The sequence below is a fragment of the Balaenoptera borealis genome (genome assembly GCF_965194805.1).
Source record: "Balaenoptera borealis genome assembly, chromosome: 18".
NCBI lineage: Eukaryota > Metazoa > Chordata > Mammalia > Artiodactyla > Balaenopteridae > Balaenoptera > Balaenoptera borealis.
Window position 1 is genome coordinate 61,238,732 of NC_138877.1, and position 16,011 is coordinate 61,254,742.

Consider the following 16,011-nt stretch of genomic DNA (forward strand, 5'->3'; position numbering starts at 1 on the left):
CAAATTTAATCTTTCACCATCTTTTGATTTTTTTTTAATTGAGGAAGTTATATCAGAAAATTAAATGATTTGCTTACTTTAATTACCAAAGTTGATGGAGGTTAATTATTTATAAAGTCATTAGAAAGTTTACCTTCTTTATTATGAGGCTGACTTAAAAGTGAGGGATGGAAGAGTGTGGGCCACCCTCTCTCTCTTCCCAGAAGGCAGGCAGTGTCACAGCCCCCCTCCAGGAAGGCAGCCAGGTGTCACCAACCACTTTGAGGAGAATGCTTAATGTAAAAAGACATGTTTTATAACCAAAATGGAAGACGTATATTCAAGTCAACAAAAGAAACATAAAATATTGAAATAATTTCCTCCCTAATCTTTTCTTTGTTTATTTATTGCGCTGAAAAGATGATTTTCCCTCCTTTAACTTCTAAGCAATTTGTCAATTTAGAATAAAATACTTAAAGAATAATTACAATATTTCTATGCCTACAGAAGATAGTACTGATGTAAATAACTTTTTCAAAAAAGATAGCCTGATAAATTCAGGTACCTAAATTATTTCCATTGGTACATTTTTCAAAACCTAATAAGCAGCATAAGATCTATAAGTGAGTTCTCCCTGCACACTGGTATCCCTGGTTTGGGCTTTGGTTTAGGCCTGGCCAATTTGAATATACTTATAAAAGCCATCCTACAAAGTTTACATGCACATCAATGACTATAAGTTAAAAGTGAGAAGATATAGTACATGATAGACTCTGTAGGAACAAATCTTAATGAGAAAGTTAAAAACTACTTTACAAACACACTTAGAGTTATCAAATTTTGCTTGTGCTTTTTGATCAGTTTGAATAGCATACATAGTCTAAATGCAGGTTTTTAATTATTTTGTAAAGCTTCCTTTCCAAGAGAAAAGAGACCACTACTAAATAGATTTTTAGTCATTTACAAATTAAAACTCAGAAATGTTATACTGTCCTGTGATAAAACTACACATTCTATTTCTGTAAAGTTTGCTTCTGCCTACATGCAAAACTAACATTACCTGTTAGAGGAAGTTATGGAAAGAATAATTAACTTTGAGAAAAAAAGAACTATAAATGTGAACAAAATAATACCCTTTAGAAAACAATCACCTCATAATTAGAGCCATTCTGGAGAAATTTAGTGCATGTGTTTGTTGTTTTCATTGTACGCAGACACAAAATTATCTTTGAAATGGAATCTTTATTAGTTTCCTCTAACATTAGCCTCTACAGCAGAGACCTGAGCCTAATGTGAGAGTTCAAACTCAAATCAACGCTCACCAGCTGTGTGACCTTGGGCAGGTTACATAACCCTTCTGAGCCTGTTTCCTCATCTATCGAATGGAGATGTTAATAATAGGAATTATCTCATAGCATTGCTGTGAGGATTAAAATGAATCAATACACAGAAATACTTCGAAGAAGGCCTGGCACAGAGTTACACTGTATATGTTTCATCATTACTGTTCCCATTGTATCATAGTTGCTCAATAAACATTTGCTGAATTAAAAGCTCCTCCAAAATAAAACAATGTATAGCAGTCCTAATCAGATAAGATAACACAGAGTATTCTCACATTTGATAAATACGCAAGTTCGAAGGCTGGTATTTGCAAAGCAAGGAGTGGCTTATGCAGTGCTATCTGAGGGGCTCTGAGAACCCACGTCATTCCCATAAATTCTGCGCTAGTGCCTGAAGCCCACCCAATGAGACTTTGGCCAAACCACTGAAAGTCCATTTAAAAAACAGACGATAAAGAGCGGAAAGAGGTGATATTACATATTAAAACATAGTCAACCACTTAGAACAAGGTGGGGAATTTAAATAATACCTACTGATACTTTAGCCATATGGTTTATTAGATTAAGTCAACTAGTTACACTCAGTGGGATTCTACCAGAGAAAACAAGGAAGCTTAACAGGAGAGTGCTGGAAGGGCTAAGCAATTTCTCAATTTAGAATGAAATACTGAAAGAATAATTACAATATTTCTATGCCTACAGAAGATAGTACTGATGTAAATAACTTTTACATAAGGTAGGAGGAATAAATTGCCTACTTAATTTTTTTCAGAGACTAGTATACCTCTGTCATCTCAGAATGCCATCAATACTATTTTAAAACAAGAATTTTCAACCTCAGGATGTAGGTGGTAGTGCGTCTAGCTTTTAAAGTCACTGACAGAAAGATCTGATAATGTTCCATGTTATGACACTTCCATTATCCCACAAAATAAAGACTTTCTTGTTGTTTTTTTTTTTTAAAGTGGTTCCATGCTTCAAAGGGAAAGCTTGTCTCCACCTAATACTGGTGGTTTCATCTATACTGCATGCAGAGTACAAATTGCAGTGCAGGAGTTAGTGTAGATCAGTTGGTGTCACAATTAGAGAGCCTAACATTGGGTTACCACGGGAGACACTGCTGCTATATAACCCTGACCTGAAACATTCGAAGGTTGATGAAGAACTCAAACAACTGGTGTGCTGTGAGACGCAAATAGCACTAGTTTTTAATACACACCTATTGAACTAATTCCAGAAAGTTCAGTGCCTTAGTATTACTTTGAGTTCCAAGGTCTGGGTTAATATGCTCAGTGTGTGTGTTATGCTAGGAACTAAAGATTGGAAGCTATGTAGTAACCCTTTGATACTTCTAATGAATGTTACATAAACTTGAGGCGGGGGCAGGGGGTCTCTATATCACATTCCTCTCCTTCCTTCCCAAACTCTGATAAGACAGATACAGCAATCAGACTGATGGAGACTAAAGTGCCAGTTCCCTTAAAGCTAAAAACTAGCTCATAGGACACAAGGCAGGTGAGCTGGCAGATGGCTTGCTAACACTCATGTGAATTTCCTTTTCACACTTCCCAATCCTAAGATGTGGCAGAAGCAAAGTCAATTCCACTACTCATGGAAGAGAGCAGACTAGAGTGTACTTTCTCTACAGGTAGGCAGTTCTTTCCCACAAAAAAGAAAGAGTGAGGCAAACATGCCAGCTCTCTCCTCTTCACTGATAAATTAGAGAACTACTCCTTTCTACATAGAGAGAGTCCAGAAAAAACGTCCGGCATGTAGTTTTCAGCAGGGGTGCAGACATATTACCAGGGGACTTTGGGAAATGTATGTAGGTGCTCCTGGCATTTAGCGGGTGAGTGCCAGAGTTGCCGAACATCCTACAGAGCACACTACACTCCCAGGCAATGAACAATCATCCTGCCTAAAATCCAGTAGCACTCCAGTTGAGAAGCACTGCTGGGGACCCTTTCACAGGGAAACAGGAACAGCAAGGAACGAGTGACCCACAGCTTTGTGAATGGATGTGTGTGTGCACGTGCATAGCTGCACCTATGGGAATACAGCTAAGGTCATATGAACTCTTACTTGCTTTTTTTAAAATGAAGGTACTTATCACTTATCACCCTTTTTAGCGGACAGTTCTGAGACATCACTACCACCAAGATACAGAAAACTTCTATCATTCCAGAAATCCCCCCATGCCTTTTGCAGTCAGCCCTTCCTATCCGAATCCCCTAGCAACTACCAACTTGTTTTCTGTCCTAATAATTTTGCCTGTTCCAGAATACCATATAAACAGAAGCATACCTTTGAATCTGGCTTCTTTCACTTAGCATAGCCCACTTGAGATCCATTCATGTTATTATATGGATCAGTGTCTGTTCCTGCTTGTTGCCCAGTAATATTCCACTGTGAGGATGAACCACAGTTTGCTTATCCATTCCCCCACTGAGGGGCATATCGTGTGAAGTTTTAACCTTTAGAGATGGAAGTTACTGGTAAAATACATATCTTTTAAAAGCCAGATCCAAACCTGAACTTGCTGCATCCTTTCCCATTTTCTCTACCAACTCCTCCAGAACACCAATCTGATTCAGGTGACCCCAATTTGTGAACCCACATTTCTCATACCTGCTACTATCACATCATTTACTACATCGTAATAGTCAGTTTCTCCTAATAGACTTTAAACTCAATTAATATTTACTGAATACATGTTTGAACAAATGAATGACCAATGAATGAAAGGGCTCTTACACATGATATATCATTAACAATGATTTAAGTAATATGTCAGCTACCAACTCAAATATTTTGTCCTCCAATTGCTTTGAAAGCAGAAAATTTGAAACCACCTGTCTGCAAAAGGATTTGTTGCTCAGACATTAGATTTTAATTTCTGAGTGTGTAAGAAGTACATCAGGAAAGCTTTACCGAGACTTAAGTGACCATTAATTATGACCATAACTCCTTCAGCTGGGGGCACTTCTTTTTGACTTATATGCTGAGTTCTGCAAGTCTTCCTACTAAACCACCAAACCTATGGGTGGTCTTGGGGACCCCTCAACACACCTGGAATACTCAGAAAGGGTGGGGAAAAGTCAGAACATTGTTCACTTCAATATATATTTTCCAATACAATATTTTTAATAACTTTTTTATAATATCAATTTTTCTAAAATATACTCTGTTTCCATCCAAACCTTGAACTGACATATTTTGATTATTCTATTTGTGAAAAGTGTTCTCAATATAGCCTGAATGGCACAATCTAACTTCCCTTCTATAAGAAATAAAATACCTTTAATATTGATTACTAAAGGTTGTCTCATCAAGATTAAACTGATAAAGATCCAAATGCATTTATTTTATCCACATTTATAACTTTAGAAAATGAGTAGAAAAATATAGTTTCTCTTTAATTTGTAATGAGATATAATATAACTGAATATACTATAATAGCTAAAATTAAACTTATCTGTATTCTTTGAAAAATGTTTATGTGCAAGTATTGAAGTCCTAGATTCAACTTAGTAGAATAATTAAATAATCAAGCATCAAAATCAGAAACAACTCATTTAACTATATATATCATGACTGAACTTTTTTAATGTACTCAATGAAATGGAAAGGCATATACTGTTAAATCTATCCCTGAGCTACTATGTGATTTTAGACTTTGTCTATAGATGGCAGAAAATATTAAATATTAGATGGTAAAATAAGATAAGGGTTAGCCATAATTGGAATAAATATTTCATAATATGACTTATTATGAATCTCAAAGAAATCATAACAAAATCCTAGCCTTAGACTTTTAGTCAATGAATCATGAACAAATTGGTAGCACTTGAAAATATTTCAGTTAGAATTTAAAAGGCATTGTCAATAATCTATGTTTGCTTTGGTTATTTGAAGGTAATTTTTAAAAATCTTTCCAAGGATGAATATTGAGAATAGTGGAAAAGAATGGTTTATTTTTACATACATGGGAAAAACATTTTTACTGTTCACTATTTCATACTGATATTCGTTTAGATGTGCTTTCATGAGACTCTCCTGCTAAAGGAGTGCATTTTTCATAAGAGGACAGATGATGAAAAGAAAAAGAAAACCTTTGAATAAATGTGGCCATTAATCCCACAGTGCAACGCTACCAAACACCTGAATTCAGAAGATTCCATGAAGATCCCATACAGAGCAAAATACCCTGCTTTCTAATGCCATACTGTATGCTTAAGAGAATATGTACAAGGAGGGAAAGATGGTAATCTCTGAGGGTTTTTGTGCTTTGTCAGCCCTTAAAGCTTTCACAGAAGTATCCAAAGGGGTCTAAAACTCTGTAGTAAGATTTGGGGTGAAGAGGGATGCTTTATTATTATTTAGTATTATTGTGAAAGCAGTCACAGACTAATTTTAGGAAAGAGTTCATAGTAACGTGGAAGATCTGAAAACTGTCCCTTAAAAACACCCGGGCTTTCTTACCCCTTGGAAAGTTTTCTTTCACTCCTAGATTATATGTGTCCCAGTTTGAAGACCACTGGTGACAAGAAGCGCTTTCCTAAATGTTCCAAGAATTCTTTCTATTGATAATTTAACTCCCACATCCAGTTGCAAGTAGGAATATATTGCTGACCTGACCTGCTATGGATCATATAGGATAAACTTGGAAATTGAGACTTGTGCTTAACTCATTTCCGGGGCTTTCTTTCTAATGGTTTCTGTGGTTCTTTGTAGACTCCACACCACTTCACTCGCAATGTGCTGGCCTTTTTATTACTGTCTTGTCAGCGTAGGTAGCAGCTCTATTAAACTACTAATGATAGTAATGTATTTTGTCCTGCCCGAGAAAAACAGTATTATCAGATATAAAATCTCCAGTGTCAAGAATATATACCCCCAACATTAATGCAGTGATTTATGTTGGTAGATCTTACTGTGAATGTCTTTGTAATGTAGGTAAATATATGCATTTCCAATGTGGAAATGAGCTTTTGTGTTTCTTATGTTGAAACTTGGGTTCTTTTATAGAAGAACTCATGGGACGTAAACATAAAAAGTTGAGTACTGGTTTAGGAAACAGAAAATCAACTGGGGCAATAACCATCCCTTTTCATATATCCCTGGTCAGCAATTGCAGAATTTTGAACCATGACTTCCTATAATTTAGTTAATAATTGCCCCAGACCAGAAATAACGTGTATGATTCTCAATATATTTTTAATGAAGCTTTTTCTAAAAATATAACATTAAGGTTATCCAATCATCCAGAATTAGCATAGTCACTCTCTAAAGTGGTTAAAGTAGTGAAATAAATTAAAGGAAACTAACTGAGGTGACACAGAGGTATATCTAGAAATAAAACTCAAGGCAATTTTTGGTTCAGTTATTTATCACCCCACCAAGCCATATCTTTTGTAGTTAATAATTATGCATTCCTTCTCTTACATTGTTTATGCCCTTTGTACCTTCAGTCCTTCAAAGTGATTATTTGGAATATGTTTTCAAATATTGGCCTTCACTTTGCTCCTCATCTGTAATATTTTCAGCACACCCAATAGTGAGAGAGGGGAGAGAGAGAGATGGAATGAAAGGCAAGAGGAAAAATTTTTTAAAAGATTATTTTGAAAATCTGGATACAGATTAATATCATGTTAGATAGATGGTTACATATGAAAATAACCCATTCTATCTGTTAAGAGAAAGAAAAATAGAATCATTATTGCTTATAACATCCTAGTATTGTCATAATATTTCTGCTATAGAAGGTTCAATACAGTAACAAAGGTATCCACATAAAACAAGGTTAGTACCAACTAACAAGTAGAATTGAGAATAAATGAATCTCTGATAGATTATTTTTAAAAATCTAGAAAAACAACTTCCTATTTAATTTACATTTATATTATAATTTGTTAGCAACCCAATTCAGCCTATTCAAAAGAAATATGTTTCTAATGCATACCTATAATTCAAATATAAAGGAAAAGAAACCAGTATAAACTATGCATTCTATTATTATATTTAATTTATTTTGCTTTATTAAGCACATCCTTACTAGCTCTTTAGAAACCAATTTTTTATCCAAGATGGCAGTTTCAGGAATTATGTAAAAAGTTTCTGCATATTTCTTGCTTAAAATTTCAACTGGACTATTTTACAGTTTCTGAAAGATAATTCAGACCAATCTCATACACAATAATGTGTATTTTTTTCAAGAGAACTGATATTTATGCTTTGCCAATATCTCAGAAAGCACAGCTAACCCAATCGCTATAAAATGAATAGTAAAAAGTTATGAAACCATCTATATTCTGTCTATAAGGGCAAATGAAAATATTAAGGAAAACTTCAGCTATGTGGAAAAAAGGAAATATGTAAAAAGAAAAGTTGGTCAATTTACTTGAACTTCTTTTCCTTCAAATATCCAAGAGTCAACACATAGTGATTATGCAGAAGTTAAATAAGCTGAGAAAAGCTCGAAATATTTGAAATTCACATTTTTCCCTCAGTCTTAAATTCCTCTGAGAATTGCACTTAATTCGGAAATGCTTGGGAATGCAGCTCCTAATTCCCCCCGAAGAGAAGTTTCTTTCCATTTTGATTTCCTCAGCCACAAACTAATCAGTCTTAATTGCTCCCAGCTGTGATTTCTTCTCCCAGGGGTTGCTTCCTGCTGATACCCAAGTAGTACAAAATCATGCAGTTTTGTTAAACTCCAGTAAATACATGGGAGCTTTGTAGAACCTAATTTACTATACAGGAGTTCAAGCACTGTAACTAGCAAGTAAACTTTCACTCAACTTTGAAAGCTGACCACATAATGAAGATCACTTTTCTCCCGAGAGGTGACAAGATATGGGACAACTGAAAATTATATTTTCTACCATTACAGATTCAACAGAATATTATTTATATTTCTATTTGTAATGTGTGTGTATGCTTGTATGTATGTGTTAACATATATATATACACATACATATATATTAAATTTGTGTTATATGTAAAATATTTTTCTTGTATATTTGGAATTTTTACTGAAATAATTTTAGGAAAAAGAAAAAATAGTTCAGAACTACATGATGCTGTCTTGAAACAAAGTACTTTGTGATAACACCAAGAAAGTGAATTAAAATTTAAAACTTGCCACGTTAAGGTCTTCATAAAATTATATAATTGTCTCTCTTACATTTTTTACTATTTAATCTCAAAAACTGAAAAAAAAAAGATTATAAAAATCTTTTCCAGTTTTTTTAATCCTATTTATCAGATCATTCTGAAGTGATATCACCTGAAAAGAATATCAGGATTTTATGTTTTCTAGTTTACTCATTGTACAAACTGAACCATTTAGTTATTTTTCATGAATCAATCTCTAGTAATTATTTTTGCACAAAGATTGAAAAAGAAGCAACAACAACAAAAATGATTAGAAGAAATTAACTTCATCTGAAAGTGATTTAAGAAGTGACTGTGGGCTTTTTTATTAAAACCAGTGAATCTGAAGTTTCAATTAATGAACCACAATTCATGGCTATTAGCTTAACTAACAAACTTTGTTACTAGGCAGAAAACTGAGAATAATGAAGACAAAGTATCAAAGCCTGCGAACAGGTTACCCTTGGCAGAAATCGTGCAAGTTCAAAGGGCCTTACTAAGAAAGTTCACAAAACAACATTAAGGAAACTAAAAAAATAATTGTTCCTTTGCACCTATGGTCTTAATGAACTCGCTCTGTATTACAACAAAGTAAGGCTTATTTGTGCTCAAATGGTAGGTACATAGAGTCAACATGCTGTAATATTAGACAGTGTTGTATAAGGCACTATAAAATTTTACCATAAATAATGAGAAAAAAATGAAAATATTTATACATTTCAGGGTTATGTGGAGAGTTTCTTAATGTTATTTTTATTTCTGAAAGTAATTTTATAAATAATAATTTTATGGCTAAACATGTGCCATATTTATCCTAATCTCCATGCTCTGAAAAGCCATCGTTCAGACAAAAATAAAATCTAGAAAATCTGAACTAAGAGAAGGATTGAGTTATTCATACTACACCAATGCTCCCACAAAGGACTACAAAAGGTAGATAAAATACAAAAGTCACATTTATTTAAAACATCATATTACTGCAGAAGCAACAAAAACTAGCAACTAATAAACTGGACATGGAAGAACCATGCAGAAGTGACCTGAATATCTGCAGCCATTCTTTCTGGGCACAGGGCACATACAAGCAAATATCAGTGGTACAAAGTAACAGTAAGTCTTGAGAATTTTTTAAAATGTATTGACATGTCAACTAAATATAATTTGGTATCCTAGATAGGATTCTAGAATAGAAAAAGATCACTAGGTAAAAATTAAGAAAATCTTAAGAAAGTATGGACTTTCATTAATAATATGTCAATATTAGTTAACTGTGACAAAAGTATTATAATAATGTAAGATGTATAATGGGGCAAATTGGGTGTGATTTATATAGAAACTCTGTAGCATCTTCATAATTTTTCTGTAATTCTAAAGCAAATGGAAAATTAAAAGCTTATTAAAATATATAGAATTTAAATGAATGACAATAATAACACAACATTTTGGAAAAGTATAAGAGTTAGAATATTCTCCTAGGAATAAACCTACCTAAGGAGACAAAAGACCTGTATGCAGAAAACTATAAGACACTGATGAAAGAAGTTAAAGATGATACAAACAGATGGAGAGATATACCATGTTCTTGGATTGAAAGAATCAACATTGTGAAAATGACTCTACTACCCAAAGCAATCTACAGATTCAATGCAATCCCTAACAAACTACCAGTGGCATTTTTCACAGAACTAGAACCAAAAATTTCACAATTTGTATGGAAAGACAAAAGACCCCAAATAGCCAAAGCAATCTTGAGAAAGAAAAACAGAGCTGGAGGAATCAGGCTCCCTGACTTCAGATTATACTACAAAGCTACAGTAATCAAGACAGTATGGTACTGGCACAAAAACAGAAATATAGATCAATGGAACAGGATAGAAAGCCCAGAGATAAGCCCACGCACATATAGTCACCTTATTTTTGATACAGGAGGCAAGAATATACAATGGAGAAAAGACAGCCTCTTCAATAAGTGGTGCTGGGAAAACTGGACAGCTACATGTAAAAGAATGAAATTAGAATACTCCTTAACACCATGCACAAAAATAAACTCAAAATGGATTAAAGACCTAAATGTAAGGCCAGACCCTATCAAACTCTTAGAGGAAAACATAGGCAGAACACTCTATGACATAAATCACAGCAAGATTCTTTTTGACCCACCTCCTAGAGAAATGGAAATAAAAACCAAAATAAAAAAATGGGACCTCATGAAACTTAAAAGCTTTTGCACAGCAAAGGAACCCATAAACAAGACGAAAAGACCACCCTCAGAATGGGAGAAAATATTTGCAAATGAATCAACTGACAAAGGATTAATCTCCAAAATTTATAAGCAACTCATGCAGCTCAATATCAAAAAACAAAAAACAACCCAATCAAAAAATGGGCAGAAGACCTAAATAGACATTCTCCAAAGAAGATATACAGATTGCCAACAAACATATGAAAGGATGGTCAACATCACTAATCATTAGAGAAATGCAAATCAAAACTATAATGAGGTATCACCTCACACCAGTCAGAATGGCCATCATCTAAAAATCTACAAACAGTAAATGCTGGAGAGGTGTGAAGAAAAGGGAACCCTCTTGCACTGTTGGTGGGAATGTAAATTGGTACAGCCACTATGGAGAACAGTATGGAGGTTCCTTTAAAAACCAAAAATAGAACTACCATACGACCCAGCAATCCCACTACTGGGCATATACCCTGAGAAAACCATAATTCAAAAAGAGTCATGTACCACAATGTTCATTGCAGCACTATTTACAAGAGCCAGGATATGGAAGCAACCTAAGTGTCCATCGACAGATGAATGGATAGAGAAGATGTGGCACATATATACAATGGAATATTACTCAGCCATAAATAACAAAATTGATCTATTTGTAGTGAGGTGGATGGACCTAGAGTCTGTCATATAGAGTGAAGTAAGTCAGAAAGAGAAAAACAAATACTATATGCTAACACATATATATGGAATCTAAAAAAAAAAAGGTTCTGAAAAACCTAGGGGCAGGACAGGAATAAAGACACAGATGTAGAGAATAGACTTGAGGACACAGGGAGGGGGAAGGGTAAGCTGGGACAAAGTGAGAGAGTGGCATGGACATATATACACTACCAAATGTAAAATAGATAGCTAGTGGGAAGCAGCCGCATAGCACAGGGGGATCAGCTCAGTGCTTTGTGACCACCCAGAGGGGTGGGATAGGGAGGATGGGAGGCAGACGCAAGAGGGAGGAGATATGGGGATATATGTATATGTATAGCTGATTCACATTGTTATAAAGCAGAAACTAACACACCATTGTAAAGCAATTATACTCCAATAAAGATGTTAAAAAAAAAGAGTAGTCTAGCATTATGAGGCAAGTGGTAAAAATAATAATTTAAGGTAGACCCTAATAAAGATGCAGGTAGCACCCTCTAGAACCATACTGTGTAATAGATTTTTCTGAAATGAGAGAAATGTCCTATATCTATACCGACAATATCTTAACCATTAGCCATATGAGATGATTATCCACTTGAAATGTGGCTAGTATGACTGAGCAACTAAAATTTTAATTTTATTTAAATAGCCACCTGCAGCTAGCAGCTACCACATTGTTCTTAGAAGAGAAAATTTAAATAATAAAAAATCATATTTGGTTATTCAAATTAAAAGCACAGAAGTAAAGAAGACATAATACAGGTGGGCCAAAAAGATAACAAGTAATACAATGGTATCTATAAACTCAACTGCATCAATATTACATTAAATGAATTTGGACTAAATACTCCAAATAAAAGGCAAACTACATGCTGCTTACATCCAACTATATACTATTTATAAAAAGAAAAACACACTTTAAATACAAGAACACAGAAAGTTTGAGAAAATAAGGATAGGAAAACCTGTACCATGCTAATAATAATACTTGATAGATGATAGACACATAGATAGTGCAGTTCTATCAGTAGCAGTTAAATTAGATTTTAAGGCAAGAAGGATTCCCACAGATAAAAAGGCATATTTCATAATGCTAAAGAGATCAATCAAGAGAAAGATATCACAATCCTAAATCTATGTGTATCCAAAAACATAGTTTCAAAAACTGTAAGCGAAATTTTACAGAAATAAAGAAAATGTGCATCCCCAATCATATATGAAGATTTTAACACAGGTCTCTAGATAGCTGGCAGAAAAATCATACAAAAATAGTAAAGATATAAAATATCTAAAATTAACAAACTTTACCTAATTAGCATATGTAAAATGTGCTAGAGTGATAGAATTAACATTTGTTTCAAATATTTATGGGCTATTTACCAAAATTGACCATAATCTGGGCCATAATGAAAGACAACAAACTTTAAAATATTGAAATAATTCAGAATATGTTCTGACATAAGAAGTAATTATCAAAGACATATCAATGAGGAAAAGACAAATTAATAGGAAAAAAGCCACCAAAAAAATTGAACAGTTCATTAAAAAATATATCAAAATGTCTAATAACATATGAAAAAGTGCTCAACATCATTAGTCATCAGTGAAATTCAATTTAAAACCACAGTGAGAGGCTATTATAATTACACAGGAATGGCTAAAATGAAAAAATAAAAGACGGTATCAAGTGTTAGTAATGACATGGAACAAGTGTAAATTTCATATACTGTCGATGGAAATGTAAATTGGTACAACCAGTGTGGAAAACTGTTCATTACAGTAAGCTATATATATGCATCCTCTTATGACCCTGTAATTTCATGCCTAGTTATACAAAGAACAGAAGTTTGTACAAATGTTCATCAAAACACATATGCTAGAAGGTTCACATTAGCACCATTCCTAGTAAATTCAAGCTGGAAAAAAAAATCCATCATCACTAGAATGGATAAATAAATTGTGCTATATTCATGCTGTGGATTACTATAGGGCAATAAGAAATTAACAAATTAAAACTACATGCAAAAGGAATAAATCTCAGACATAAAATGTTGAGTCAAAGAAGCCAGATACAAAAAATGTCTACTGTGTGGTTCCATGTATACAAAGTTCAAGATCAAGCAAAACTACGCTATGTCAGTCTTGAAGGTATATTGACTGGAAGGGTGAATGAAGAGGCTTCAGGGATGCTGGTAATATTCCATTTCTTGATCTGGGTTCTGGAGTTACTTATCTGTTCATTTTGTGGAAGTTCCTTGAGTTCTACATTTATTATTAGTCCTCTTTTTGTATGTATGTACGTTTCACTAAAATGTTTGCCCTGAGGTTTAAATATGGAGGTATTGATTGGGAAGATATCTTTACAGAAGTTGTCTATTCAGCCTTTGCTTTTATATCAAGCTAATCTTAAACTGAAATTGAAGATGTATATTTCACATAAAATTGAGATATATATATTTCAGATTTCAGATTTATCATCTTCCAGAGATAGTTTCAGTTATATTCTAGGCACCCAAACCTTACCATTTTTATGGCTCCAAAAGTACAGTCTCTTTCCTATTGGGAGTCCTGACATGAGGGGTGTGTCTCACATATGATCAGTTTCCAACAGTTGTTCTGCACTTTGAGTTCTCAGTTCTTGCTGTCTGTAAACTGGGATAGTTCATTGTTCCATATTTATGCTGCGGCCAACCGTCATGTTTCTGGTAATTTTTTTTTTATCTCAGGAAATAAGTAAGTGATTCCCACATCTTACCTTCAGGTCTCTGAGGGCTGGGGCGGTGGTTAGTCACAGGAGAACCATGCCTCCAGTTCCCTAGGCTTTTGTGTTTATCTCAGCCCTTTTCTTCTCAAAGCCCATGAGCACTGATAACCTTCTGGACTTGAGAGTATTAAAGCACAGCTTCATTCTATACCTAGTACTTCTACCACACTTGACATCCATCCTTACCTGTTTATTCTGGCTTACATTACCAGATTCCTTTCTCATTCATGGTAATTCTCCAACAGGAACTCTTCATATCCTTCCTTGCTTCCAGGTCCATCAGTCTATCAGTCTGTTTCTATATATCTGAGCCCTAACTCTATATAGTGTTCAAGTTCTTTCTCAAGGGACTGGTTGGGTCCCTACGAATTGAAGCAATGTTCCTGAACATTCTTAAGAATGTCCCTAAATATTTTATGAATTAGGACACTTCTGTGCCAAATGTCAAAAAAAATATTACCTGTCTCTGTCCACAAATATATCAAAGTCTCAACTTTGTACTTTCCAGGATACCAAAATAAATGTCAAAAATCAATTTTGCAGGGCAGGCAAAAGATAAATCAATTCAGAGAGTTGTAAGAGCAGCGTCTTAAATTTCAGTCCAAGATTAGCCTGATGTAAAACAAAGGCTGAATAGACAACTTCTTCAAAGATACCTTCCCAATCAATACCCCCATATACAAACATCAGTTCAGTCAGGTGGGAGTGACAGCAGAAAAGGAACATTTGCCAAGGATACCCCCTTTGCTTGGTGTTTTTAAGCCTCTCCTTTTCTCACTTAGTTTTTTTTGTTTTGTTTTTTTAAATTTTCTCCTACTTGGGTAGATATAGTGATCAGCATGAGAGCTCTTTCAAAGGCCATCAATTTGAGTTGCTACCCATGATAAGAAAAAGAACTATTGAAAATCACTCACATTTGTCTGCTGAGGTCTTCTTTTCCTAGACCTCTATGATTATATTGTTCTTGTTCATCTAAAATTGTGAATTGGCTCCAGTGAATTGCATTCATTTATACATATCTTTATCTTCAGCTTCAGTTTTGGGAAAACACAGTTTGTTCACAGTAAGGTTAAGTTTTGGGGTAACAGAAAGTCCCAAAATCTCGGTGGCCTAAAAAAGTTTTATTCCTCACTTAAGCAAACAGGTGGTGAGTCTGGCTGATGCTTAAGGGGAATCTTGTTTTCTATGTAATGACCCAGGGTCTCCAGATCAATATTTGCTTCCATGACCACATGGCAAGGGTAAAAGCACGGAAGAGTCTCAAAATTAAAGGATTCATCCTGGAAGAAACATGGGTCACTTCTGCTCACGTTCCATTAGGAACATAAGTCAGTGGCCATACATCTGCCCTTAAGAGGGCAGAGAAGTGTCATCCCTCCCTACAGTCTTGTCCTAACAGAAGGCAAAAATGAACTATTTGTTAAATAAAAATATGTTGAGTAACTAATGCTTTATACTGGTCAGCCAATCTAATTTTAATGTTTAATATAAAGGAGGAAGAAACAATCAACATGAAGAAAGCAAACACTAGATAAGGAAGGGAAAACAGTTCCTACTCTATTAGGGAATCAATTTTGCATAGCTTCATAGAACACTGACTTGAGAACAATTCTGAGACCAATCTTAGCTCAATAGGAAAGACTGATTTAACAGGTAAATGACATCAGCCAAGAGCACAAGAATGAGAAGTATTGCTGTGTCATGGATTGACTTATTGCCTCAATTCCAACCCTCTTTCTGCATCCATACTTTTGCATGACCTCAGGAAGGACAGGGTAGACTTTTCTATCCTTTGACTTGGGGTTGGCTCTGTAACTTGTTTCAATCAATGGCAT

The 16,011-nt window shown here is 34.5% G+C and overlaps 1 protein-coding gene across 14 annotated transcripts in view; it reads right to left on the reverse strand.

The window, feature by feature from the left end:
• Positions 1 to 16,011, reverse strand: part of LOC309615965 (uncharacterized protein) — a gene marked incomplete at its 3' end in the record, with an annotated part of 186,047 nt that overhangs the window by 141,562 nt on the left and 28,474 nt on the right. The window lies entirely within an intron of this gene.